Here is a 26,523-nt window from a genome sequence, read left to right as displayed (position 1 = left end):
TCTGACAATATAATACTGTAGATACAAGAATTTCCCGTCCAGGTGAAACAAAAACCATTGGTGGTGTTCAAAACAAAAGTGTCATCACAACCAGGATGGAATTCTTTCTGGACCTGACAAGACCAGCCGTCAGTTGAAAATCGAATACTAATATGGGGAGCAAGCATGTTTGTTGCAAGCAAAGGTCATTGTCAGATACCAGCTAAATTCCATCAGGATCATCCTACGATTTCCAAAATGAAGATGTTGGTGAGAAGTAATGTCTGGTGGCCAGAATTGGATGCCGATGCAGCCATGTTGGTGTGGCAGTATCCACAATGCCAGGAAGGACAGAAATTGTCACCAGCAGTGCACCATTTTCATGGCACTGACCAGATGTAACTTTAGTTCAGTTACATGTCGAATGCGCCAGTCTGTTTTGTGGGTTCTCTACTTGGAATGATGTTAATCACCAGTAAAGGACATTCCTGAAATCCAGCAGGTAGTTTTGAGTATTAGCTAAAATCGAATGGCATTGGGCATGTAGTGACAGCTGCATCCATTGTCCGATTGTCTGGCGGAAAGAACAGTCCAACTATTGAGGGCAAAGTAAAGAAAACAGCTGACAACTTCACTGGATACCAAACTGTCCCACTTTCTCTTTAATTATAGAAACACCGCTCACACAACTGCAGTGGCAATTCCACCAGAGTTGCTAATGCGAAGAAGACTCCAGGTTTAGTCTGCCTTTCTCGTACATTATGGGGAAATTGAAACGGCTTCCGGAAGGCCAGTGCCAGCCAGAAAGCCCCTCTTTGTGAGTGAGGCAGTTTACATCATGGATAAAAATATGCTGTTGAAATGGTGGGAATGGCCCCGAATGGATAAAAGGTCTGTTCAAAGTAAGGTCAGGTCGCAAGATGTACAATGCTTCATTCACACAAGAACTCCTGAACAATTGTGAGGATGACATGACTGCTGCAACCTCAAGACGTCGTCAGGAGCAAAACATACCCAGCCCCTCCCCCCATTCAGCAAGTCTGTCAGAACCTTTGGTTCTCCTCCTCCACCCATATGGTACCATGCCGAAGTAGGCCATTTGGCGCAACAAGCCCACACGATCAGTCCCATTTTCATTACGTGTAAAAGTAGAGGCACAAATCAAGAGCCTGGAAAGCTAAGCAATGACCAAATCATGACAGTGTATGCTGTGTGCAGCGCTATTCAAATTCATTATGCGTCAGTTTGCCTGCGTGGAGGTTTTAAAGAATTGATGAGCCAATTTTTGAAGGCAGGTATATCCCCAATCCATCACATTGAGTACTTGCCTTCAAAACTGCAGGTGCCCTGCCCTTAACAAAGCTGGATATGGGCCATAACGATATGGCATTGTGCTTCAATGACGATTCCCATAAATATCCTGCAATTACTACCCATAAGGGAAGTAACCACTGTGCTTAAAAGCATTTCTTTGGGGATATCATCAGGCGGTAAATTGTTCTCGTGAATGTCGGAGAACAGTTACAAGGTCTACCTATCGTCCCTATCTATCTGAAGATTTGCTAATCACTGTGAATATCAATAAATATTATTTAATGTTTGTACAAGACGTTAGGAATGAAAACAAAATGTGTTCCAAGGCACCCCAAGTGACCTCCTTGAGCTTCAGCATGGACAAGAGTGGGTTGAAAGATAAAGCAAGGGCAACCAAGAGTTCCTCGGCTCCTACATCTGCATCAGAGCTTCAGTCTTTCCTTGGGTTGGTGAATTATTACAGAAAATTCTCGCATCAGCTGGCCTCCATTTTGGCTTTGATATTCAGAAAGGACCAGCTTTGCAAATACTCGAGTTGCCAAGAAGAACTCTTACGGAAATTGAACAAGCAATGATCATTGTTTAATGTCTTGGCACAGAATGATCCCAGTGAGATGTGGCACTGACATGTGAAGCCTCGCCATATTGTATCCGGTTACTGCTGGCTCACTGACAGAGAGTATGTGCTTCCCAGAGTTTGGCTGATGCTGAATTAACATGCATCCAGATGGAGATGGAATGTTTGGCAGTAACCTTTAATGTGTCAAAGTTCAACCAATACGTTTCTACACATATTTTTGATGTCGTAATGGACCACAAAACCCTGCTAGAGCTACCTGAAGAAGGCAGGGCTATCCCACTTGCAGCTTCAGGTTAAGTTCAGAAGTGAGCTCTTATTCTAAGTGCGTGGATTTACAAGTTGGAATACCTTACTTACCTGCAGTCAATTGGTTAATGCCTGAAGTTACCATGGCATGTGCCACCAAAGGGAGAGTCCGTTTTGGTTTTAACCTTTTCTATATCCTTTCTGGTCATCTCTGACAATATCATACTGTAGATACAAGAATTTCCTGTCCTGGCAAAGCAAAAACCACAGGTGGTGTACAAAACGAAAGGGTCATCACGACCAGGATGGAATTCTTTCTGGACCTGGTAAGACCAGACGACTGTCGAAGATGACATATTAATACAGGGAGTGAGCATATTTGTAACAAGCAAAGGTCATTGTCAGATTCCAGCTAAACGCCACCAGGCTCATCCCATGATTTCCAAAATGAAGGTGTTAGTGAGAAGTTATGTCTGGCAGTCTTAACAAAGGCATAGAAATTCAACGCACTTTCCATTGCACCACAGAGTTGCGGGCTCACCCAGTTTTCAGCACAAAAGTTTGCCTTAGAATGAGTTCGTTCGGGACACCCATCTCACGTCTGTCTGACCTCGTCACACTTTCCAGAATCTGGTCCTTATCCACGTGTGCTCTGGATCTTCAAGTGTTCGGCTACATACTGCTGAAATGTCCTCATAACACTGAGCATTACCACACGTTCAAATAAGAAATTCCAGATTAATAACACTCTATGGATGAAAGCGTTTTTCCTAAATCTCCTCTAAGCCGCTTTTCTCCTGCTTTTCATCTATGTCACTGGTTATTATTCCTTCCCGAAAAGCCTTATTCCTGTCATACATATCTATCCTCTTCATAATATTTGCATGTTAATCAGTTTCTCACTCAGCCTTCTCTGTGCTGAGTTACACAGCCCCAGCTTAGCTCATCTACTTTCACAATGGGAATGGTCCAGCCCTTGGCATTATTTTCATCTCCTGTTAACTTCTCCTCCTGCAATCAGACGGCTCCTGCAGTCTTGCGATTACAACATCAGGAAGGCCAACGCCGGCCACAAAACCTTTCTTTGTGCGTGACACAGTTTACTTCATGGGACAAAACATGCTGTTGAACTGGTGGGAATGGCCCCGAATTGGTAAAAGATTTGTTCAAAGTGAGGACAGGTCGCAAGATGTACAATACTGAGGTCACACAAGAAGTCCTGAACCATTGTGAGGATCACGTGATTGCTGCAACCTCAAGACATGGTCAGGAGCAAAACATACCCAGCCCCTCACAACATTCAGCAAGAACATACAGGGGAGTGTCCCTGATGTTCACCATTGGACAATTCATCACCAACGTACTTTTCAACTGTCTCCTCCTCCTAGCTGAGGAACTCCCTCCGCAGTTCCAGTGTGATTTTTAGCCACAGAGGGGAACTTCGAGCATAACTGTATAGGGCCTTTTTTGACTTTGCAAAAGCCTTTGACTCCATCAATCAGAATGCACTTGTGCAGCATTCTTGTGCGTTTTCGATGCAGCATGCAGTTTGTCACCATCCGTCATCTGATCCACAACAACATGCAAAACATTATAATAACAAGCGACCTCCACACCCGTCCATTCCCCCTTTAACCCGGTGTTGGCCATGGCTGTGTCATCACCTCAAAACTGCTCTGAATCTACCTCCCTGCAGGACCACACCGCAGGTGAGCTGCCCACTTTTAGGCCAACGAGGCTTGTGTTGAAGTCCTGCAATGTCGCTATCACAGAAACCCTTGATGGCAGTCAGTGTGAGCGGTAAGTTATTTTCAGTTGCAATGAGCATGTATACCTTTCTCTGAATTTCAAACCATTGTTGTTTCTTTCCAGGCGTGTTCAATCATGACAGAGCAGAGTGGATTTATTTACCAAGTTGAAAGGAGCAAATGCTCAAGATTACAGCGGGTCAGACAATAACCACGAGAGAGAGCAAGCTAAGATTTTCAATCTAGATGACTTCTCATCAGAGCTGTTTTTTATTGTTTGTTTTCTTTGATTTGTTTGAGTTTGTTTTTATGTTGCCCCCTGAAGCCGCAGCCCACGAGGGGTGGGTGGGAACAGAGTCCAGGCAGAGCTAAGTTTTGATAATGTCTTTCTGCAGAATAATAGTGTCTTTTATGTTCAATAAGTAGCTTTAGATTCTGTTTTGAAAGAGCAAAGTGTATGTCACGGTCTTGTGCCTGTTCTTGTCATGTCTGATGCGAGCAGTGATGGTTGTTTTTCAGTTTGGAAGCCTATGGCAAATACAGGAATCAGTGCTGGGTCCATTGTCCTTTCTCATTTTGGTCATGAATTTGGATGAGAAGATAGGATGGATGGTTGGTGAGGAGTGGCAGGTGGGGTTTAATTTTGATAAATCAAATTATTGCATATTGGTAAGAGCTGCAGGGCAAGGCTTACAGAGTCAATGGCAGGGCCTGTGGATTGTTGTTGAACTGAGAGTCCCAGTGGTTGACAGAACTTCTACAGCGTGGAAGCAAGCCATTTTCCACAATAGGTGCACACCACCAGTGCCATTTGCCTTGTATGCAAAAGTAGAGGCATGAGCCTGGAGAGCTAAGCGATCATCAGCCCACTGTAGTTTGCCATTGGAGTAGTACTGTTGATACCCATACTGTTGATTGGCCTTTGTGGAGATTAGAAAGAAATGCTGAGCCAGTTTTTGAAGTGAGATAAATAACTGATCGATTGCATTGAGGAGTTTTACGCAAAAGTGCAGGGGACCTGTTTGTCATGAAGCTGGATATGAGCCATGTCAATGTGCCATTGTGATTCAATGAGGATTCCCACAAACATGCACCAATTAATATCAAAGGATAATGTATCGTCCCTATTTATCTGAAGATTTGCCAATCAAGAAAGATCATTTAATGTTTTTGCAAGACCTTAGAAAGTAAAAATATTGTGCTCCAAGACACCCCAAGTGACCTCTTTGTGCTACAGCTTGGACAAGAGTGAGTTGCACACATTGAAAGATAATGCAAGTGCAACCAAGTGTTTCTCGGCTCCCACGTCTCGTCAAGTATAGAGGCACAATTCACGAACCTGGAAAACTAAGCGATCATCAAACCGCCATAGTTTGCCATAGAAGCAGTAACATTGGTCGATTCGCATTTGTGGAGATTTGAAAGAAATGCTGAGCCAGTTTTTAAAGCCAGATAAATAACCAATCGATTGCATTGAGGAATTTTATGCAAAAGTGCACGGGACCTGTTTGTCACAAAGCTGGAAATAGAACATAGAAGAATACAGCGCAGTACAGGCCCTTTGGCCCTCGATGTTGCGCCGATCCAAGCCCACCTAACCTATACTAACCCACTATCCTCCATATACCTATCCAATGCCCGCTTAAATGCCCATAAAGAGGGAGAGTCCACCACTGCTGCTGGCAGGGCATTCCATGAACTTACGACTCGCTGAGTGAAGAACCTACCCCTAACTTCAGTCCTATATCTACCCCCCCTTAATTTAAAGCTATGCCCCCTTGTAATACCCGACTCCATACGCGGGAAAAGGTTCACACTGTCAACCCTATCTAACCCCCTAATCATCTTGTACACCTCAATCAAGTCACCCCTAAACCTTCTTTTCTCTAATGAAAACAGCCCCAAGTGTCTCAGTCTATCCTCATACGATCTTCCTTCCATACCAGGCAACATCCTGGTAAACCTCCTCTGCACCCGTTCCAGTGCCTCCACATCCTTCCTATCAATGTGAATATACAATTGAGATCCAATGAGGATTCGCATAAACTTGCACCAAATAATACCCATGAGGGATGGAAACAATAAACTTGACTGCCTTTCTTTTGGGGTTTTGCCAGGCAGTGAACAGTTCCACGGAATAGGGGAGAAAGTTTTACCAGGTCGATTTATCTGAATGATGTGCTAAATACAGTGACAATCAATAAAAATGTGTTTAAGGTTTCTCCAAATCCTTAGAAAGGTTAAAAAAACATGTTCCAAGGCAGCCCAACTGAACTCATTGAGCTACTGCATCAACAACAGTGGGCTTTATACTTGAGGGGATCCAAGAGTTCCTCAGTTCCCACATCTGTATCAGTGCTTTGGTCTTGCTTTGGGCTGGTGAATTATGATGGAAAATTCAGTAATGAGCTGGCATTCATTCTGGCAGCTTAGATTTGCTATTCAGAAAGGGCCAGCTTTGCAGATAGTCGAGTTACCAAGAAGTAGCCTTTCAGGAATTGAAAAAGCAGCTATCGGCATTTGAAGTTTTGGCACAGACTAATCCCTAGTGAGATGTGGTGCTGTCATGCGAAGCCTCCCCACACGGTATCCAGTTACTGCTGGCTCACCGACAGCTCAGCAGAGAGAACTGCTCAGTAGTATATACTTCCCAGACTTTGGCTGATGCCAAATGAAAATACTTCCACAGCGAGAAGGAAAGTTTGGCGATAATCTTTTATGTGATAAAATCCATCCAAGCAATACATTCAATGAATATGTTTCTACGCATATGTTTGATGTAGTAATGGACCACAAAGCCCTGCTCAGGCGACCCGAGGAAGATAGGGCCATCCCACTTTTACCTTCAGGTCGAATTCAAAAGTGAGCTCTTATTCTGAGTGCATGGAATTACAAGTTGGAATAGTATACATGCCTGCAGCCAACTCCCACTGGTGGATACACTATGGTGAGTTTTACCAAAGGAATGATCCATTCCGGTTTTCAACTTCCTGCACACACATCTGGTCATCTGACAATATCACACTGTGGACACAAAAATATCCCATCCTGGCGAAACAGAAACTACTGGTGTGTTCGAAACAAAAGGGTGATCATTACCAGCATGGAACCCTTTCTGAAACTGGCGAGTCCAAATGACCATTGAACACTGCATATTAATATGGGGTGCAAGCATGTTTGTCACAAGCAATGATCACTGTCAGATAACAGGTAAACTCCACCGGGCTCATCCTGTGATTTCCAAAATGAAGATGTTGACGAGAGTTATGTCTTGTGACCAGAATTGGATGCCGATACAGCCATGTTGGTGGGCCAGTATCCATAATGCCAACAAGGACAGAAATTGTCACCAGCTGTGCACTATATTCATGTGAATAGCCAGGTATAACCTTGCATCAGTTACTCATTGAATATGCAAATCTGTTTGTGGGATCTGTACTTGTAATGATGTTGGTCACAGACAAAGGGCATTCATTTGCTAGCAGGGTGTTTTGAGTATTTCCGAAAGCCGAATGGCATTCGGCATGTAAGGGCACCTGCATCTGTTGTCCGACAGTCTGGTGGAAATAATAGTCCAAACTTTGAATGCAAAGTTAAGAGAACAGCTGACAACTTCACAGAATTTCATACCACATTAAATCTCATCTTCCCAGACCTTGTGGGGAGTGGAAAACAGCATCTAGAATGCAAATGCCAGCCACAAAAATGCTTGTTGTGCGAGAGACTATTTACGTCATGGGACAAAGTCAGCTGTTGAAACCATGGGAATTGCCCTGCAGGGGTAAGAGGCATGGTCAGGGTGAGCACCGATCCCACGATGTACAATACCTGGGTCTGACAGTCAGTACTGAAAAAATCTGAGAATCACATGATAGCTGTAACCTCACAAGTGGCCAGGAGCAATACTCAGTAAGTGTTTTAGAACATCCAGCAAGGCTGTCCAAAGGTGTGGGTTCTCCTGGTTCTCGTAGGGTGGAATTAACTTCTGAGGGCGAGATGGAAACAGCAAGTGTTGCAGCATTGTCACAGTTACCATGTGTGGAAGAAGGTAAACATTTTCTGAGATGCAAGAGGTGGACTGCAGGCCAGCACATGCCGACATTAGCCAAGCTCAGTTGGAGTTAGTGGACCTAGTGGGTAAATACCTCCGGAGATGCTTCAGGAAAAAGAAAGGGCCTATAGCTCAGGACTTAGAGTAGGATGGAGGTCATGATTGGAACAGAGTCAGCCTGGGAACCGCATTAACATAATATCCTATGTTGCGGCTGTTCATCTGATCCAGTCAGATTATCCTTACTGGCAGGTGTGTCAGGGGTTCTCTTCCACTCGAGGAGCCGACTCTAAGAAGGCGAGATCAGTGACATATAGTATGAACTGTATCCAGTAGCGCATTACACGCAAGGAGCTCAGCAATCACCAATCTTGGTCAAAAGAGAGAAAGCTGCCCTCCAGCTTAAGAATGAGGCTGCAGATGTGATTGGTATTCTCCCTGAGGAATTGAAGTCGAGAGGCACTGAGATCCCAATGCAGCTGCAAGCCCTTGTCTGCCTTATCGGGAAGGAGGAGAGCTTCCCTGCAAAGCCCCCAAATGCAACAGTAGTAAGTGTTTTTCAAAAGAAGTGAACGTGTCAGACTGTACTAACTGCAGCAAAATCTCTCTGATGTGGACCTTTGAAAAATGTATCGCCATGGTCCTTGTCAACTGTCTCCTGCCTGTGCCTGAGGAATCAATCCCGGAATTTCTGTGTGTATTTCAGCCCCAGACGGACACACTCTTAGACCTTTCAAAGGCCTTCAAACAGGAAGCATATGTGGAGCATTCTTCTCTGCTTTAGTTGCATCATGAAATTTGTCACCACCCCTCACCTGGTCCAGGACGATGTGTAAGTCATTTTATAGACAAACGGCTTCAACACTGACCCATTCTGCTTCTGAACCGGTGTTGAGCGGGGCTACATCATCACCACAAAATCTGAATCTACCTCCCTGCAGGACCTCACAGCAAATACGCTGCCCACTTTTAGGTGAATGGGGCTTGTATTGAAGTCCTACTATGTTGCTATCCCAGAAACCCTTGATGGAGGTTAGTGTGAGTGGCAAGTTGTTTTTAGTTGAAATAAGCAGGTGTCCTTCCTCTGGATTTTTAACCATTCCTGGATTTCTGTTTCAAGAGTATACAATAGCGACAGAACAGAGGTGATTTTTAAAAATGTTTCTTTGAAATGAGCAAATGCTGGAGATCACAGTGGTTCAGACTATGACTATTCGGGCTGAGTCTGTTGCACGCAGTGGGTGTTGTTTTTCAGACTGGAGGCTTGTGATGAATATAGGAACCGGTGATGTGTCCAATGCCATTTGTCATTTATGTAAAGGATATGGATGAGAATATAGGGTTTGTGAGGAGTGGCACGTGGAGTACAATTTTGATACATGCAAAATGTTGCATTTTGGTAAGAGGAACAAGGCAAGACCACTTTTGGAACAGCCTGTGGAGTGTTGTCGAACAGAGAGTCCTAGGGGTTGACAGAACCTCTACAGTGCGGAACTAGGCCATTTGGCACAACAGGCCCATACTATCAGTCCCATTTCCCTTATGTGCAAAAATAGAAGCACAAATGAAGAGCCTGCAAAGCTCAGCAATGTTCAAACCACTACGATGAAAGATAAAGCAAGGGCAACCAAGGGTTTGTTGGCTCCCACGTCTGCATCGGAGCTTCAGTATTTCCTTAGGTTGGTGAAATATTACGGAAAATTGTGTAATCACCTGGCCTCTATTTTGGCAGCTGAGATTAGGTATTCAGAAAGGGCCAGCGTTGCAAATACTCGTGTCACCAGGAACAACCATTACCGGAATTGAAAAAGCAGCTATTATCATTTAATGTCTTGGCACAGAATGGTCTCCAGTGAGATGTGGCGCTGACATGCGAAGCCTCACCATATGGTATCCAGTTACTGCTGGCTCATGGACAGAGAGGACTGCCTGATAGTATGTGTCTCCCAGAGTTTGGCTGATGCTGAATGGAGAAAGTGAGCACTGTAGATGCTGGAGATCAGAGCTGAAAAATGTGTTGCTGGAAAAGCGCAACAGGTCAGACAGCATCCCAAGGAGCAGGAGAATCGACGTTTTGGGCATAAGCCTCTCTTCAGGAATGAAGAAGGTGTGCCAAGTAGGCTGTTGAACCCGGGTCTCTGGCGCTGTGAGGCAGCAGTGCTAACCACTGTGCCACCGTGCCGCCCACAATGTGGACTAATAGGGGAAGGGTTCCATGAGGATTCCATACTAGGTTAAATCTGATCTTCCCAGATATTGTTGGGGCGCGGGGGCGGGGGACACAACATCAGGAATGCCAATGCCAGCTGCAAGACTCTTCTTTGTGTAACATGCTGTTAATGTCCTGGGACAAAATCTGCTGTTGAAACCATGAGAATAGCCCTGCATTGGTAAGAGGCATGGTCAAAGTAAGGACAGGTCGCAGATGTGCAATATTTGGGTTGGAGAGGCTGGCCTAAACAAATCTGAAGATCACATGATAGGTGTAACCTCACAAGTGTCCAGGAGCAAAACATACCCAGTCCCTGAGATTATCCGGCAAGGCTGTCTGAACCTGTGAGTTCTGCCAGTCCACCCAGAGTGGAAGTAACCTTCAGGGTGAGATGGACTCAGCAGATGTTGCAGCATTGATGCCATTGTCACCTGAGTAAGAAGATCAATGTTTTCTGAGATGCAAGAGGTGGGCTACAGTCCAAGCTTTAGTGCATGAGCCAAGCCAGTGTCCAAGAAAGTAGACCTTGTGGGAAATCGCCTTTGGAGAAGCTACGAGAACAAAATGGGCTTATGTCCCAGAATGTAAAGCGGGATGGAGCTAATGATTGGAACGTGGTCAGCCAGTGAATCTCATTGAATACAATTTCTCAAGTCGTGCCTAGTAACCTGGTTCAGTCAGGAAGCCCTGACTGCCAGGTATGTCAGGGGTTCTGCTCACTCAAGGAGCTGCCTTTATGACAGCTCGGTCAGAATCATGTACTGTGCACGTGGAAATTCTTTGAATTGCATCCCACAGCAAAATATAGAACATAGAACATAGAACATAGAAGAATACAGCGCAGTACAGGCCCTTCGGCCCTCGATGCACTCGAGTAGATCAGCAATACCTAATCTTGGATGAAACAGATAAGGCTGTCCTCCAGCTTAAGAAACAGGCTGCAGGTGCAATTCCCACTGAGGCATTGAAGTGTAGAGGTACTGAGATCCCAATGCAGCAGCATGCCATTGTCTGCCTTATCTGGAAGGAGGAGAGCTTCCCAGAAGAGCTCAAAGTTGTAAGTATTTTATGAAAAGATGAACATGCCAGACTGTGGTAACTACAGAGGAATATCCCTGATGTCAACCATTGGAAATGTATCACCAAAGTCCTTTTCAACTTTCTTCTCCCCGTGGCTGAGGAAGTCCTCCTAGGATTTCAGTGTGGCTTTCAACCAGAGAGTGATCCATTGAGCATGATTTTCACTGCAGTATATGGCCTTCTGGGAACTTAAAAAGGTCTTTAACATCATCAATCGGGAAGCATTTCTGGAGCGTTCTTCTTCGTTTTAGTTGCACCATGATGTTTGTCACCATCCTTCACCTGCTCCACAATGACGTATAATTCATCAAAATGACAAACAGCTTTAGTACCTACCCAATCACCCTCTGAACCGGTGTCGAACAGGGCTATGTCATCACCGCAACACTTCCGAATCTACCTCGCTGCACAACTTCACTTCTGACAAGCTGCCCACGTTTGATCCAAGGGGGCTTTAGTTGTGGTGCTAAACCATTGCTGTCCCAGATGCTCTTAGTGGGGATCAGTGTGAGTGATATGTTATTTTTAGTTGAAATGTGCAGGTGTACTTTCTCTGAATTTTAAACCGTTATTGTTCATTTCCCAGGTGTTTTCAATTTGCAGCAGAGCAGAGATTTATTTCATTGAAAAGAACATTTAATTGTTTAGTTTTTATTTGGTTGAAAAGAACAAATGCTGGAGATCACAGTAGGTCAGACAACATCCATGAGAGAGGGCAAGCTAGTATTTCAAGACCAAATTACTCCTCATCAGAGCTGTTCATTTGTTGTTTCATTTGCTTGAGTATATTTTTATTTTGGCCCCCTGTAGCCCCTGCGCACAAGTGATTGGTGGGCATTGAGAGCCAATTTTTGCTTGTTAAACAAAAAAGACCCTATTGCTCTGGGAAAAGATAGAAAGAAATAAACAAAGTGAAAGTAGTTTAATTTCTGTTTTGAATGAGCACACCATTTTACCCGGTGATGTATCTGTTCTAGGAATGTCTGATGCAGGCAGTATCACGGTATCTTGGTTTTATTTTTCCATTTACATCTTTGGTTTTAAAAGAGTGGAGGGTTGTTTTAACGGCTGGAGACCTGTGACAAATGCAGGGATTGGTGCTGGGTCCAATACCATTTTTCATTTCTGTCATGGATTGGAATGTGAAAATGAATATGAATGTTAAATGCCATCAGGAACATCAATGCCAGCCACAAAACTCCTCTTTGCGCATGAGGCAGTTTATTACATTGGACAAAATATGCTGTTGAAACAATGGAATGGCAATGCATGGGGAAGGAGCATGGTCGAAATAAAGGACAGGTGCCATGATGTCAGAGAGGCGTTCCTGAACAAATGTGAGGATCCCATGATAGTTGTAACCAGCAAGTGGCCAAGAGCAAGGCATAACCAGCTCCTCAGAACATCTGGCAAAGCTGTCCGAACCTGTGAGTTCTCCTCATCCTCCCAGTGTAGAAGAAGCCTCTGAGGGCAGATGTGGCAGCCTTGATGCCATTACCAACTGCAGAAGAAGATAAATTTTCTTCTGAGATGTAAATGGTGGTCAATAGTCCAGCACGTGGCGACAGTAACCAAGCGAGAGTCTGAGAAACTTGACCTAGTGTGAAAAAGGTTATGGCTGGTCACCTTGTCCAGTCAGGTATGTCAGGGGTCTAGCTCACTCGATGAGCCGCCTCTATGAAAACTAGGTCAGTGTTGTGTACTGTGCATGTGGAAATTCTTGAATTGCGTCCAGCAGCATATTACACTCAAGGAGTTCAGTTATCGTTCAGACTTGATGAAAAGGCGAACATCCAGCTCAAGTACAAGTCTGCAAGTGCAATTGATATTTCCCCTAAAGCGTGGAAGTGTGGAGGCACTGAGCTCCCAGTGCAGCTGCATGCCCATGTGTGCCCTATCTCAAAGGATGCTCATCCCAGGAGAGCTCCCAGGTACCAAAGTTATTAGCATTGTTAACAAAGGGAACATGTCAAACTGTGGTAACTGCAAGGTAAAATCCCTGATGTCGACCATTGAAAACTCATCGCCAAGGTCCTTTTCAAGTGGCCCCTCCCTGCGGTTGAGGAACTCCTTCCGGAGTCTCAGTGTGGCTTTGGCCCCAGAAAGTTACAATGGACATGGTTTTCACTGCTGTCTTGGACCCTCGTGGACCTTAGACGGATTTGACACAATCAATTGGGAAGTATTTGTGAATTGTTCTTCTCCAATTTAGTTGTAACATGAAGTCAGTCGAGATCTTTGGCCTGATCCACAACAAAGTGTAAATCATTATAATGGCAAGCAGGGTCAACATCTGCCCATTTCCCCCTCTGAACCAGTGTCGAGCAGGGCCAAGTCATCACCTGAACACTTTTCTGCATCTGTGTCGCTGCAGGACCTCAATGCCGACAAGCTGACAACTTTTGCCCCAAGGGGACTTTAATTGTAGTCCTGCATTGTTGCTGTTCCAGAAGGTCTTGATGGGAATCAGTGTGAGCTGTAAGTTAGTTTTAGTTAAAATGTGTAGCTGTGATTCCTCTGGATTTTATGCATCATTGTTCCTTTACTTGGAGTGTTCAATCATGATGGCGCAGAGAGGATTCATTTATTCATTGAAAAGAACAAATACTGGAGATCACAACAGGTCAGACAGCATCCATGAGAGAGAGGAAGCTAAGACTTGGAGTCCAGATGACTCCTCATCACAGCTGTTCATGTATCATTTGTTTTCTTAAATTTGCTTGAGTTTACTTTTATTTTGGCCCCCTTTGGCCACTGCCTAAAACTGGTTGTTGAGGACATTGTCAAAGGTGAGACAATTTTTGTGTGTATATTTGTTTTTGCCTTTCCCCAGAGTCATAGTGTCTTCATTTTTGGTTGACACACTGATAGTTGCTTTCATTCTTGTTTTGAAAGGGCAGAGTTAAAAAAAACCACACAACACCAGGTTCATCCAAATGTTTATTTGGAAATACTATTTTATGGAACGCTGCTGGTAGTTCTTCCAAATGAACGTGGTGGATGATAATGTGTCGTTGAGCGATTTTTAACTTTCTTGATTGAACTCCAACACTGGGCCCCACCTAGTCTTGAAAGAGTAGAGTGTTTCATCCGGTGCTGTGCCTCTCTTGGGATGATCTGTGCAGGAAATGTCAGATGTTCTTGATTTTTGTTCCTTTTACATCTTTGGTTTTATAAGAGTGGAGGATTGTTGATCAAACTGGAGACCTGTGATGAATAAAAGAATTGGCGCTGGGTCCATTGCTATTTGTCATTTATGTAAATGGATTAGCATTGAGAATATGGGAAACATGGTTGCCAGAGGATGTGGTGGAGGCTGGTACAACTGTAATATTTAAAAGGCATCTGGATGGAAATACAAATAGAAAGAGTTTTGATGAATATGAGCCGAGTGCTGGCAAGTGGGAGTGGATAAATTTAGAATATGTGGTTGGCACGGTTGAGGTGGACTGAAGAACCTGTTTGCATGTTATACATCTCTGCAACTCTATGTTTAGTAATTTTGCAGATGTCACCAAAGTTTGCCGTATAGCAGACAGTGAAGTAGGTGATCAAAGATTCCAAATGTATCCTGATCAAATGGGCCAGTGGGCTGAGGAGTGGCAGAAGGAGTTTAGTTTTGATAAATGTGAGATGTTCCATTTTGCTTAGATGGACAGGGCAAGACTTACACAGTTAATAGCTAGTCCTTTGGAGAATTGCCAAAGAGTGACCTAAGGTTTGATAGAACCTCTGTAGTGCAGAAGCCGGCCATTTCACCTGTGGAGCCCACACGACCAGTTCCACTTGATGTGCGTGCAAACGGAGAGGCAGCATTCATGAGGCTAGAAAGTGAAGCAATAATAAAACTACAACATTTACCGTATCCACAGCACTGGTCCTACACATTGTGGGTCAGTTGCCTTTGTGGAGATTTTGATGAAACAGTGATCTGTATTTTGAAGCCAGACAAATAACCCAACCATATGCAAAACTTTATAAGCTTTGTCCTTCATGAAGCTGGATATGAGCCATGCGAAACTGGCATAGTGATTTGATGAAGATTCCCAAAAATATGCTTCAATTAATACACATAATGGTTGTAGCAATATCCAAGACTGCATTTTGTGTTGGGATATCATCAGCCTATGAAATTGTCCAGTGAACAATGGAGAACATTTCACAAGGTGTACTCCAGGATACGGTCTCTATGAATGATGTACTAATAATTGGGAAGAGGATTTTGAGAGATTGGGCACAGCAATTAATTGATTCTCCAGGGCCTTAGAAGGAAAAATGTGTATTCCAAGGCAGCCCAAGTGACCTCCTTGAGCTATAGCATCAACAAGACCAGGATAAACAAGTTGGAAAATTAAGTGAGGTCAATCAAGGGTGCCCTGCCTCCCACCAGAGCTTCGATCTTACCTTGGGTTGGTTAAATATTACAGAAGCTTCGGAAATTTCCTGGCCTCCATCTTGGCAACTTGGATTTGCTATTCAGAAATGATCAGCATTGCAAATGATTTCATTGCCCAGAAGTAACGTTTAAGGAAGTGAAAACGCAGGTATTGTAGATGGTGTTGGCACACAATAGTCACCAGTGAGGTGTGGTGCTAACATGTGATGCCTCCCAATACAGTTTGAGGTGACTGTTGGCTCACTGATGGCTCAGCAGAGATGGTATATGCTTCTCAAACTTTGGCGACTGTCAAATGAAGACACGTCCACATAGAGAAGGAAGGTTTGGTGGTAATCCTTTGTGTGAGAAAGTTCCACCAATACCTTTTAGGACATCAATTTGAAATATAAATGGACCACAAACCCCTGCTACTGATACCTGATGATGACAGGACCTTCACACCTCAAGCTTCAAGCCAAATTCAGTGGGCTGTCATGCTGAGTGCATAAAAGCTCAGAAACCTGTGTGGGCAATCATGTGTTAAATGCAGTTGCGTGAAGCCTACTCCCAATGGTGGATACACCATGGTGGGTGCCAGAATTGAAAGAGCCTGTTCTTGTTTTAAACATTGCGGACACGCTTCCCATCATCTCTGACAATATCAGACTGTGGATACAAAAAGATCCCTTCCTGGTGAATCACAAATAGCTGGTGGTGTTGGAAATTAAAGGGGCATCACCACCAAAATTGAATGCTTTCTGGACTTGGCGAGACTAGAGTCCATTGAGGACGGCATAGTAATATGCAGAGCAAGTGTCTTTAGCCCAAGCAAAGGTCACTGTCAGATACTGGCTGAAATCCACCAGGGTCATCCTGTGATTTCAGAAATGAAGGTGTTGACAAGATGTTTTGTCTGGTGGCCGGGATCAGATGCCGACGCAGCCATGTTTGTGGAGCAATGACTAGAGTGTCAACCAAGACAAAGATTGTCACCAGCAGCTGCACCACATCCATTGGACTGGTCAGGTAACACCTGGACTCAGTTACACGTCAACTGTGCCAGTGCTTTCATGGTGGTTATGCATTTAATCATTGTGCACACACAAAGTGGTTGGATGTGCATGAAGTGCATTTGTCAAATGTGGGGATGACAATTGAAAAGTTGTGAGAATATTTTACAATACACAGAAACTGGACGTGCTGGTCACAGATAACAGGCCATCGTTTAGCAGGAGGGAGCCTTGTGTATTTCCAAAAGTGGAATGATATTCAACATGTAAGGACAGCTGCATCTGTTGTCTGATAGTCTGGTAGAAAGAGCAGTCCAATCATTGAAAGAAAGTTTAAAATTACAGCCTACAACTTTAGTCAATACCCAAGTGTCCCAATTTGTGATTGATTTTAGAACCAGCACTCACACAAATACAGGAACAGAAGCATTGGTATTGCAGAGAAGACTCCACTCCAGATTAAATCTGATGTTCTTCGACCTTGTGGGGTGTGTGAAAAAGTGTCATGAACGCCAAAGCTGGCCGGAAGACATTTCTATACGAGAGAGGCAGTTTAGTCCGGGAGACAAAATTTGCTGTTATAACAATTGGAATTGCCATGCATGCGTAAGAGCCCTGGTTGAATGCTGTCCATTTTTCAAGGCAGAGAGGTGATCCTGATAGCTATAACATCAAAAGTGGGGCAGGAACAAAACGTACCAGGCCACTAGGAATATCTGTCAAAGCTGCCAGAAACTGGGTTTTCTCTGTCATTCCCAATGTCCAAGAAACCTCTGAGGGCAAGATGGACATGGCAGATGTCACAGCCTTGATCCCATTACCACCAGCAGAAAAAGATGAATTCCTGCTAAGATGCTCCACGGGTAAGAGGCAAGCCGCAGTCCAGTACATGCCGGCAGTATCTGAGCCAGAATCTGTGGCACCAAATTAGGTGTGAGTGTGCCTCAGGAGAGGCAACAGCCAAGAGAATGGGCCTTTTTCTCAGGACAGCGATGGGGAGAAAGGTATTGATTGAAATGAGGTTAGTGAGGTGGATCTCACTGAACATAATTTCCCAGATTAGACCCGGTTAACTGCCCCAATCAGGCAGTCCAGGCAGACAGATGTGTTAGGAGTTCTGCTCACTCAAGTTTCCATCTCTGTAAAGCCTCGCCCAAGTATCATGCAGTGTGCATGTGGACAATGTTGAATTGCATCACCCAGCATATTACACGCAAGGAGCTCAGCTTTACCATGTCTTGGATGGAACAGAGATGGTCATCCTCCAGATGCAGAAGACTATAGCTGCAAATGGCTCTCCCCTTGAGGCATTGATGTATGAGGCACAGAGCTCCCAGTGCAGTTGAATTCCCTTGCCTGACTAATCTGGAAGGAGGAGATCATCCCAGGAGAGCTTCCAGATGACAAAGTCATTAGTGCTTTCAAAAATGGCAACATGTCAGACTGTGGTAACCACAGGGGCACATCGTTGATATTGACCATTCAAAACTCATCATCATCGTCGATTTTAACTGTCTCTTCCTTGTGACTGAGGTACTCCTCCCAGAGTCTCAGCGTCAGTGAACCACAGTCAAGCACAATAGGCATGGTTTTCACTGCTGCTCTTGAACCTCATAAATGCCTTTGACACCATCAGTTGGGAAGCATTTGTGGAATGTTCTTCTGTGCTTAGTTGGAACTTAAAGTTTGTAACCATCCTTTGACACTTCCACAACTGTATGTAAGTAATCGTAATAACAAACGGCTGCAACACCTACCCAGTTGAGCAGAGCTGTGTCGTCAACACAACACTTCTGAATCGACCTTGCTGCAGGATGTCATTGCCGACAATCTGCCCAGTTTTGAGCCTAGGTGGCTTTTATTGTAGTCCTGCATTTTTCCTGTCCCAGAGATCTTGTTGGGCTTCAGTGTGTGGGTTAAGATACTTTTATTTGAAGTGGGTGGCATAGTGCCAGAGATCTGTGTTCAATGCCCGCCTCAGGCAACTGTGTGGAGTTTGCACATTCTCCCCGTGTCTGCGAGGGTTTCCTCCAGGTGCTCTGGTTTCCTCCTCGAGTCCAAAAATGTGCAGGTTAGGTGAATTGGCCATGCTAAATTGCCTGTAGTATTAGGTGAGGGGGTAAATGTCGAGGAATGGGTCTGGGTAGGTTGCTCTTCGGAGTGTCGGTGTGGACTTGTTGGGCCGAAGGGCCTGTTTCCACAGTGTAAGTAATATAATCTATGAGCAGATGTACTACCTCTGGATTTTAACAAGTGCTGTTCCTTTCCCAGGAGTGTTCAATAGTAACAAAGTAGAGAGCATTTTTTAATTTAGTAGAAAAGATCTAATGCTGGAGATCACAGTGGTTCAGAAAGCATCCATGAGAGCAAACTAAGTTTTAGTGTCTAGATGTCTCCTTATCAGAGCTGTTCATTTATTGTTTGCTTTCTGTGATTTGCTTGAGTTTAGTTTTATATTGACCCTGTGTGGCCCCTGCCCACGAATGCTTGATGGGGACTGAGTCCAGGGAGAGCCAGTTTTTGATAGTTTATTTCCTTCTGAATTTGTCCTGAGGAATAGTATGTTTTTTGTTTTAGAAATTAAAAGCAGGTTTAGTATCTGCTTTAAGAGCAGACTGTATGCCCCAGTGTGGTGCCTGATCTGGGAATGTCTGTTGCAGGCAGTGAGGGCTGTTTTTCAGGCTGGAGGCCTGTGAGGAATACAGGAATGGGTGCTGGGTCCAATGCCATTTTTCATTTATGTAAAAGATTTAAGTGTGAATATAGGATGCATGGTTTGTAAGGAATGGCAGATGGAGTTTAATTTTAATAAATGCAATGTGTTGCACTTTGGTAAGAGGGATAGGACAAGACTTACACAGTTCATGGTAGGGCTTGTGGAGGGTTGTCAAACAGAGAGACCTAGGGGTTGGCAGAGCGTCTACAGTGCTTAAGCAGGCCATTCAACAAAACATTCCACACAACCAATGCCATTTGCCTTGCACCAAAAGTAAACAGACCATCAAGAACCTGGAACATTCAACAAACACTGTGGTATGCCCTTTGAGCAGCACTGGGCATCCTCATGATTGGTCGCTTTGCCTTTGTGGAAAGTTTAAAGGAACGGTGAACCAGTTTTCGAAGCCAGGTAAATAAACATTCCTTCATCAGCTGGCGAACCTTTCCAGTGAACAACAGAGAACACTTTACAAGGTCTATCCCCAGTGTGCTATTTATCTGAATGATGTGCTAATAACTGGGAAGATTGATAAACAGCATTAATGCTTCTCCAGGGCCAGAAGAAGGAAAGAAACTTGTGTTCCAAGGCACCTCAAGTGACCTCTTTGAGCTACAGCATGGACAAGAGTGGGTTACACACATTCAAAGACAAACAGTGGGAAACCTGAGCTTCGGTGTTAATTTGGGTTGGTGAATTATTATGGAAAATTGACAGCTCAGCAGAGTTGGCAGCCCAATAGTCTCATCTTGCCCGAGTTTAGTGATGCTGAATGAAGATACATTCTGATAGAGAATGAAAGTTTGGCGGGAATCTTTTGAGTGAGAAAGTTCAACTAACACCTTTCTGCAACTATATTTGAAACAGTAATGGACTGCAAAATCTTACTGGCATCCCACTTCTCGCTTCAGGTTGTATTCAGCAGTGCTCTCTTATTCTGAATGTATGTGATTACAAGTTGGCACAACATCTGTGTGGTAATTGGTTAATGGCTGAAGCCAACTCTGCTTGGTGGATACACCATGGTGGGTGCCACCACTGGATGAGTCTGTTCTAGTTTTAAGCTTTCTGGACCCCTCCAGTCATTGCTGACAATAATAGACTGTGGATGCGAAATTATCCCATCCTGGCCAAACAAAAGCAACTGGAAGAGTTAGAAATGGAAGAGTCTTCAATACCAGGCTGGAAACCTTTCTGCTCCTGGCGAGACCCGATATCCATTGAAAACTACTAACATGGGTAGCGTGCATGTTTGTCATACACATAACTCTGTCAGATATTGCTGAATTCTTCGAGGATAATCCTGTGATTTTTCAAATGAAGGTGTTGATGAGATTTTATGTTTGGGAGCCAGGATTGGAAGCTGGTACAGCCACATTGGTGGGTAGTACTCAGAGTGCCAACAAGGACAAAAATTGTCACAGACAGTGCACAATATTGATGGAATTGTGCAATATTGATGGCATAGCCTGGACCCGAGTCTGAAAAACAACCCTCGTTGCCTGCATAGTTGAATGTGCAGTCCGTTGGTGGAATCAATACTTTTAAATATTGTACATGCCATTTCAAAGTGGTTTGACATGCATAAAATTAATTTGTCAAATTTGGGGATGATGATTGAAAAGTTGTCAGCCCCTTGTGTCTGGACTTGGTGATGGGACATAATGGCATTCATTTGCCAGCAGGGTGTTCTGCGTTTTTCCGAAAGGTGAACGGCATTCGGCATGTAATGGCAGCTGCATCCGTTGTCTAATACTCTGGCAGAAAGAAACGTCCAAACATTGAAGGCAAGGTTAAGAAAACAGCCTACAAGTTCATTGGATAACAATCTGTCCAAGTTTCTGTTTTATTATAGAAATATCACTCACGCAATTGCAAGGGCAAAAGCACCAGCAGAATTGTTGATGCAGAAAAGACTCCACACCGAGTTAAATCTGATCTTCCTGAACATGTGCTGTTCCCATGGTATACTTGGAAATGGCCCTGTATGAATAAGAGGCCTGGTCGAAGTGAGGCTAGGCCTCATGATATACAACTTTTGGGTCCTTTCTGGAAAGGAATACTTTGATGAGGGATAGTCAACATGGTTTTGTAAACGGAAAGTCGTGCCTCACAAACCTTATTGAGACCTTTGAGAAGGTGACCATGCAAGTGGATGAGGGTAACGCGTTTGATGTGCTTTACATAGAGTTCCGTAAGGCACTTCATACCGCTCCCCATGGTAGGGTACTGAAGAAAACACGGAGACTTGGAATTGAAGGTGATTTACCAGAAGCTGGCCAGTTGAAAATGGACAGGATGTGGTGGTTGATAGAAAATGTTCATCCTGGGGTTCAGTTACTTATGATGTACTGCAATGATGAGTTTTGGGCCCATTGCTGTTTGTAATTTCTATAAATGATCTGAATGAGGCTGTTGAAGGATGGGTTAGTAAATGTGAGGATGAAACTAAGGTTGGTGGAATTGTGGACAGTGCCAAATGGTATTGCAGGTTACAGAGATGGACTGAGATGTGGCAAATGGAGTTTAATGTGGAAAAGTGTGAGGTGACTCACCTTTGGAAAGATCAACAGGTATAAAGAGTACTGGACTGATTTGAAGATTCCTAGAAGTATAAATGAGCACAGAGGTCTTGGTGGTCGTGTCCATCAATCCCTAAAAGTTCCCACCCAGGTTGGTAGGCCTGTCAAGAAAGCATACGATGTCAGCTTTTCTTGGTAGAGGTACTGAGTTTCTGAGCCATGAGGTCATGTTGCAGCTGTAGAAAACTCTGGTGCGGCTGCACTTCGTGTATTGTGTGCTTTTCTGGTCACTGCATTAGAGGAAGGATGCAGATGCAGATTGTTTGGAAAGGGTTCAGGATGTTGTCTGGTAAAGAAGGGAAGTTCTTATGAAGAAAGGCTGAGGGACTTGAGGCTGTTTTCATTAGAGAAGAAAGTTGAGAGGTGACTTAATTGAAATATCTAAGGTAATCAGAGGATTCAGGGTGGAGAGTGAGAGCCTTTTTCAACAGATGGTGATGGCTCACATGAGGGGATACAGCTTTAAATCGAGGAGTGTCAGATGTCAGAGGTAGTTTCATTACTCAAAAAGTTGTACGGGGGGTGTGGAATGCCCTGCCTGCAACTGTTGTAGACTCACCAAATTTATGGGCATTTAAATGGTCATTGGATAAACATGGACAAAAATGAAATTGTGCAGGATAGATGGGCTTCAGATTGGTTCCACAAGTCATCGCAACATCGAGGGTTGGAGGACCTGTGCTGTGCTCTAGTGGTGTTTGTTCTATGTCCTGAACAAACGTGCAGATAACATGACAGCTGCAAATTCTCAAGTGGCCAGTCTCAAAACACACCCAGCCTCTCAGAACATCCGGCAAGGCTGTCCGAACCTGTGGGTTCTCCCAGTCTGCCCAGCGTGGAAGGAAGCTCTGTGGGCGAGCTGGACGTGTCAGATGTCTCAGCCTTGACATCTTTACCACCAGCGGAAGATGATAAATCTTTTCTGAGATGCAATAAATGGGTCACAGTACAGCACATGGCACCATTGGCCAAGCCAAAGTCTGAGGAAGTGGATCTAGTGGGAAAATGACCCAGGACATGACAGGAAAGAGAATGGGCCCATGTCCCAGGGCTTAGAGAAGGATGGAGGTAGTGATTGGAATGTAATCACCCAGTTAACTTATGAAATATAATTCCCCTGGTTGGGGCTCTTCAACTGGTCCAATCAGGGAGTCCCGACTGGCAGGTGTGTCAGGAGTTCTGCTCACTTGAGGAGACATCTGTGTAAAGGCGAGGTCAATGTCATGGCCTGTGTACGTGTAAATTCTTGAAGTGCATCCTGCAGCATGTTGCATGCAAGGAGCTCAGCAAAACCCAAGCCTTGGATGAGACAAAGAAGACTGTCCTCCATCTTAAGAATGAGTCTGCGGGTGCAAGTGGTACTCCCCCTGAGTGCGGAGGTACTGATCTCCAAGTGCAGCTGCATGCCCTTGTCTGCCTTACTTGGAAGGAGGAGAGCATCCCAGGAGAGTTCCCAGATGCCACACTTGTGAGTGTTATCAAAAAACGGAACACATCAGACTGTGGGAACTCCAGGGGAATATCCTCAATGTCGAGCATTGGAAAGCTCATCGCCAAGGTCCAGTTCAACTCTCTCATCCCTCGAGGAGCCGATTCTAAGAAGGAGAGGTCAGTGTCATATATACTATGCATGTGTACAATCTTGAACTGTATCCCGCAGCACATTACACGCAAGAAGTTCAACAATCCCCAATCTTGGTCGAAACAGAGGAAGCTGTTCTCCAGCTTAAGAATGAGGCTGCAGGTGCGATTGGTATTCCCCCTGAGGCATTGAAGTGGAGAGGCACTGACCTCCCAATGCAGCTGCAAGCCCTTATCTGCCTTATCTGGAAGAAAGAGAGCATCCTGGAAAGCATCCAATGACACAGTTGTGAGTGTTTTCAAAAATAAGAGAACATGTCAGACTGTGCTAACTGCAGCAAAATCTCTCTGATGTCGACCATTGGAAAACATATCACCAACTTCCTTGTCAACTGTCTCCTATCTGTGGCTGAGGAACTCTTCACGGAGAGTCAGTATTGCTTTCTGTTCCAGAGGAGCACAATGGACATGATTTTTACTGCTGCATATTCCATTCTTGGGTCTTACAAAGGCTTTTGAAACCATCAATCAGGAAACATTTTTGCAGTGTTCTTCACCACTTTAGTTGCGCCATGAGATTTGTCACCACCTTTCTCCTGGTCCAAAATAACATATATGTCATCATAATGACAAATGGCTTCAACACCTGATATTTGCCCCTTTGAACTGGTGGCGAGCCGGGCTGTGTCATCACCACAACACTCCTGAACCTAAGTTGCTGCAGGACCAGTCCACCGACAAGCTGCCCACATTTGAGCCAAGGGGGCTTTTATTTTCGTCCTGCACTGTTGTTTTCCCAAAATCTCTTGATGGGGTTCAGTGTGAATGATAAATTATTTTCAGTTGAAATGAGCATCTGTACTTCTGTGAGCATTGCAAACCATTATTGTTCTTTTCCCAGGAGTGTTCAATAGCGACAGAACAGAGAGGATTTATTTGTTTTGTTGAAAAAACCAAATGCTGGAGATTACTGCAGGTCAGACAGCATCCATGAGAGAGAGCAAGTTAGGATATAGAGTCTAGATGACTTCTCATCAGAGCTGTTCATATATTGTTTGTTTTCTTTGAGTTACTTGAGTTTCTTTTTATGTTTATGGACTGCAGTGAATTGAGGGGTGTGCAAATTAGGTCATTTTTTATCAGGATAAATCCTGAGCGCAACATCATGGGCCAAAGGGCCTGTTCTATGCTGTACTTTTCTACATTGCATGTTGACCCTCTGTAACCCCTGCCCATGATTGGTTCATGGCAGAAGCGTCCAGGGAAGGCCAATTTTTGATTGTTTACTTCTTTCTGTCTTTCCACAGAGTAATAGTGTATTTTTTGGTGTAACAAAGTGAAAGCAGCTTTAGTTCCTGATTTTAAAGTGCAGAGTGTATGTCATGGTGCTGTGCCTGTTCTGGGAGAGTCTGTTGCAAGCAGTGAGGGTTGTTTTTCAGACTGGAGGCACATGACAAATACAGGAATCAGTGCCGTTTGTTATTTATTTCAAGAAGTTTGATGAGAATCTCCGATGCATGGTTTGTGAGGAGTGGCAGTGGACTTTAATTTTGATAAATACAAAATGTTGCCTTTTTTTGCAAGGACAATACCTTCACAGTTAATGGTAGGGCCCATGAAGTGTTGTCAAACAGAGAGTCCTAGGGGTTGACAGAACATCTACAGTGTGAAAACAGGCCTTTCAGCACAACAGGTCCTTACACTGTGTCATATACTGTGCACATGTAAAACCTTGAACTGTATTCCGCAGCATAGAAGCTCAGCAATCCCCAATCTTGGGTGGTACAGAGAAAGCTGTCCTCCAACTTAAGAATGAGGCTGCAGGTGCAATTGGTACTCCCCCTCAGGCATTGAAGTGGAGAGGCACTGAGCTCCCAATGCAGCTGCATGCTCTTGTCTGCCTTATCTGGAAGGAAGAGAGCGTCCCTGGAGAGCTCCCAGATGCCACAATTGTGAGTGTTTTCAAAAGAAGAGAACGTGTGAGACTGTGCTAACTACAGCAAAATCTCTCTGATATCGACCATTGGAAAATATATCGCCAAGATCCTTGTCAATTGTCTGTGTCTGAGGAACCCATCCCGGAATTCCTATATGTACTTCAGCCCCAGACGGCCACAAAGACATGATTTTTACTGTTATATTGGGCGCTCTCAGAACTTTCAAAGTCCTTTGACACCATCAAACAGGAAGCATATGTGGAGCATTCTTCTCCGCTTTAGTTACATCATGAAACTTGTCACCATCCCTCACCTGGTCCAGAACGATGTGTAAGTCATTTTAAAGACAAATGGATTCAACACTGACCCATTCTGCCTCTGAAACGGTGTTGAGTAGGGCTATGTCATCACCACAAAACAGCTCTGAATCTACCTCACTGCCAGACCTCACTGCAGATAAGCTGCCCACTTTTAGGTCAAGGGGGCTTGTACTGAAGAACTGCAATGTCGCTATCACAGAAACCCTTGATGGGGATCAGTGTGAGCGGTAAGTTGATTTTAGTTGAAACGAGCAGGTGTCCATCCATTGGATTTTTATCTATTCTCAGATTCCTATCTCAGGAGTGTTCAATAGTGACAGAGCAGAGGCGATTTTTAAAAAATGGTTTGTTGAAATGACCAAATGCTGGAGATCTCAGCGGTTCAGACAAATTCCATGAGAGAGAGCCAGCTAAGATTTTGTGTCGAGATGACCCCGCATCTGAGCTGTTCATTGGTTGTTTGTTTTATTTGACTACCTTGACTTTATTTTTATTTTGGTGCCATGTGGCCCATGCACACGAGTGGTCGGTGGGCACAGGGAGAGCCAATTTTTGATTGTTTATTTCCTTCTGTCTTTCCCGAGAGGATCAGTGTATTTTTTTGTTCCAAAATAGAAACAAAAGCTGCTTTCACTTTGTATGTCCTGGTATTATGCTAATTGGGGCCGAGTCTGTTGCAAATGGTGGGTGTTGTTTTTCAGACTGGAGGCTTGTAATGAATATAGGAATCGGTGATGTGTCCAATGCCGTTTGTCATTTATGTAAAGGGTTTGGATGAGAACATAGGGT

Source organism: Chiloscyllium plagiosum, unplaced genomic scaffold (assembly GCF_037043375.1).
Source record: "Chiloscyllium plagiosum isolate Xiang-an unplaced genomic scaffold, Cpla_swu_hap1 HiC_scaffold_11, whole genome shotgun sequence".
NCBI lineage: Eukaryota > Metazoa > Chordata > Chondrichthyes > Orectolobiformes > Hemiscylliidae > Chiloscyllium > Chiloscyllium plagiosum.
Note: the sequence above shows the minus strand (reverse complement) of the source record.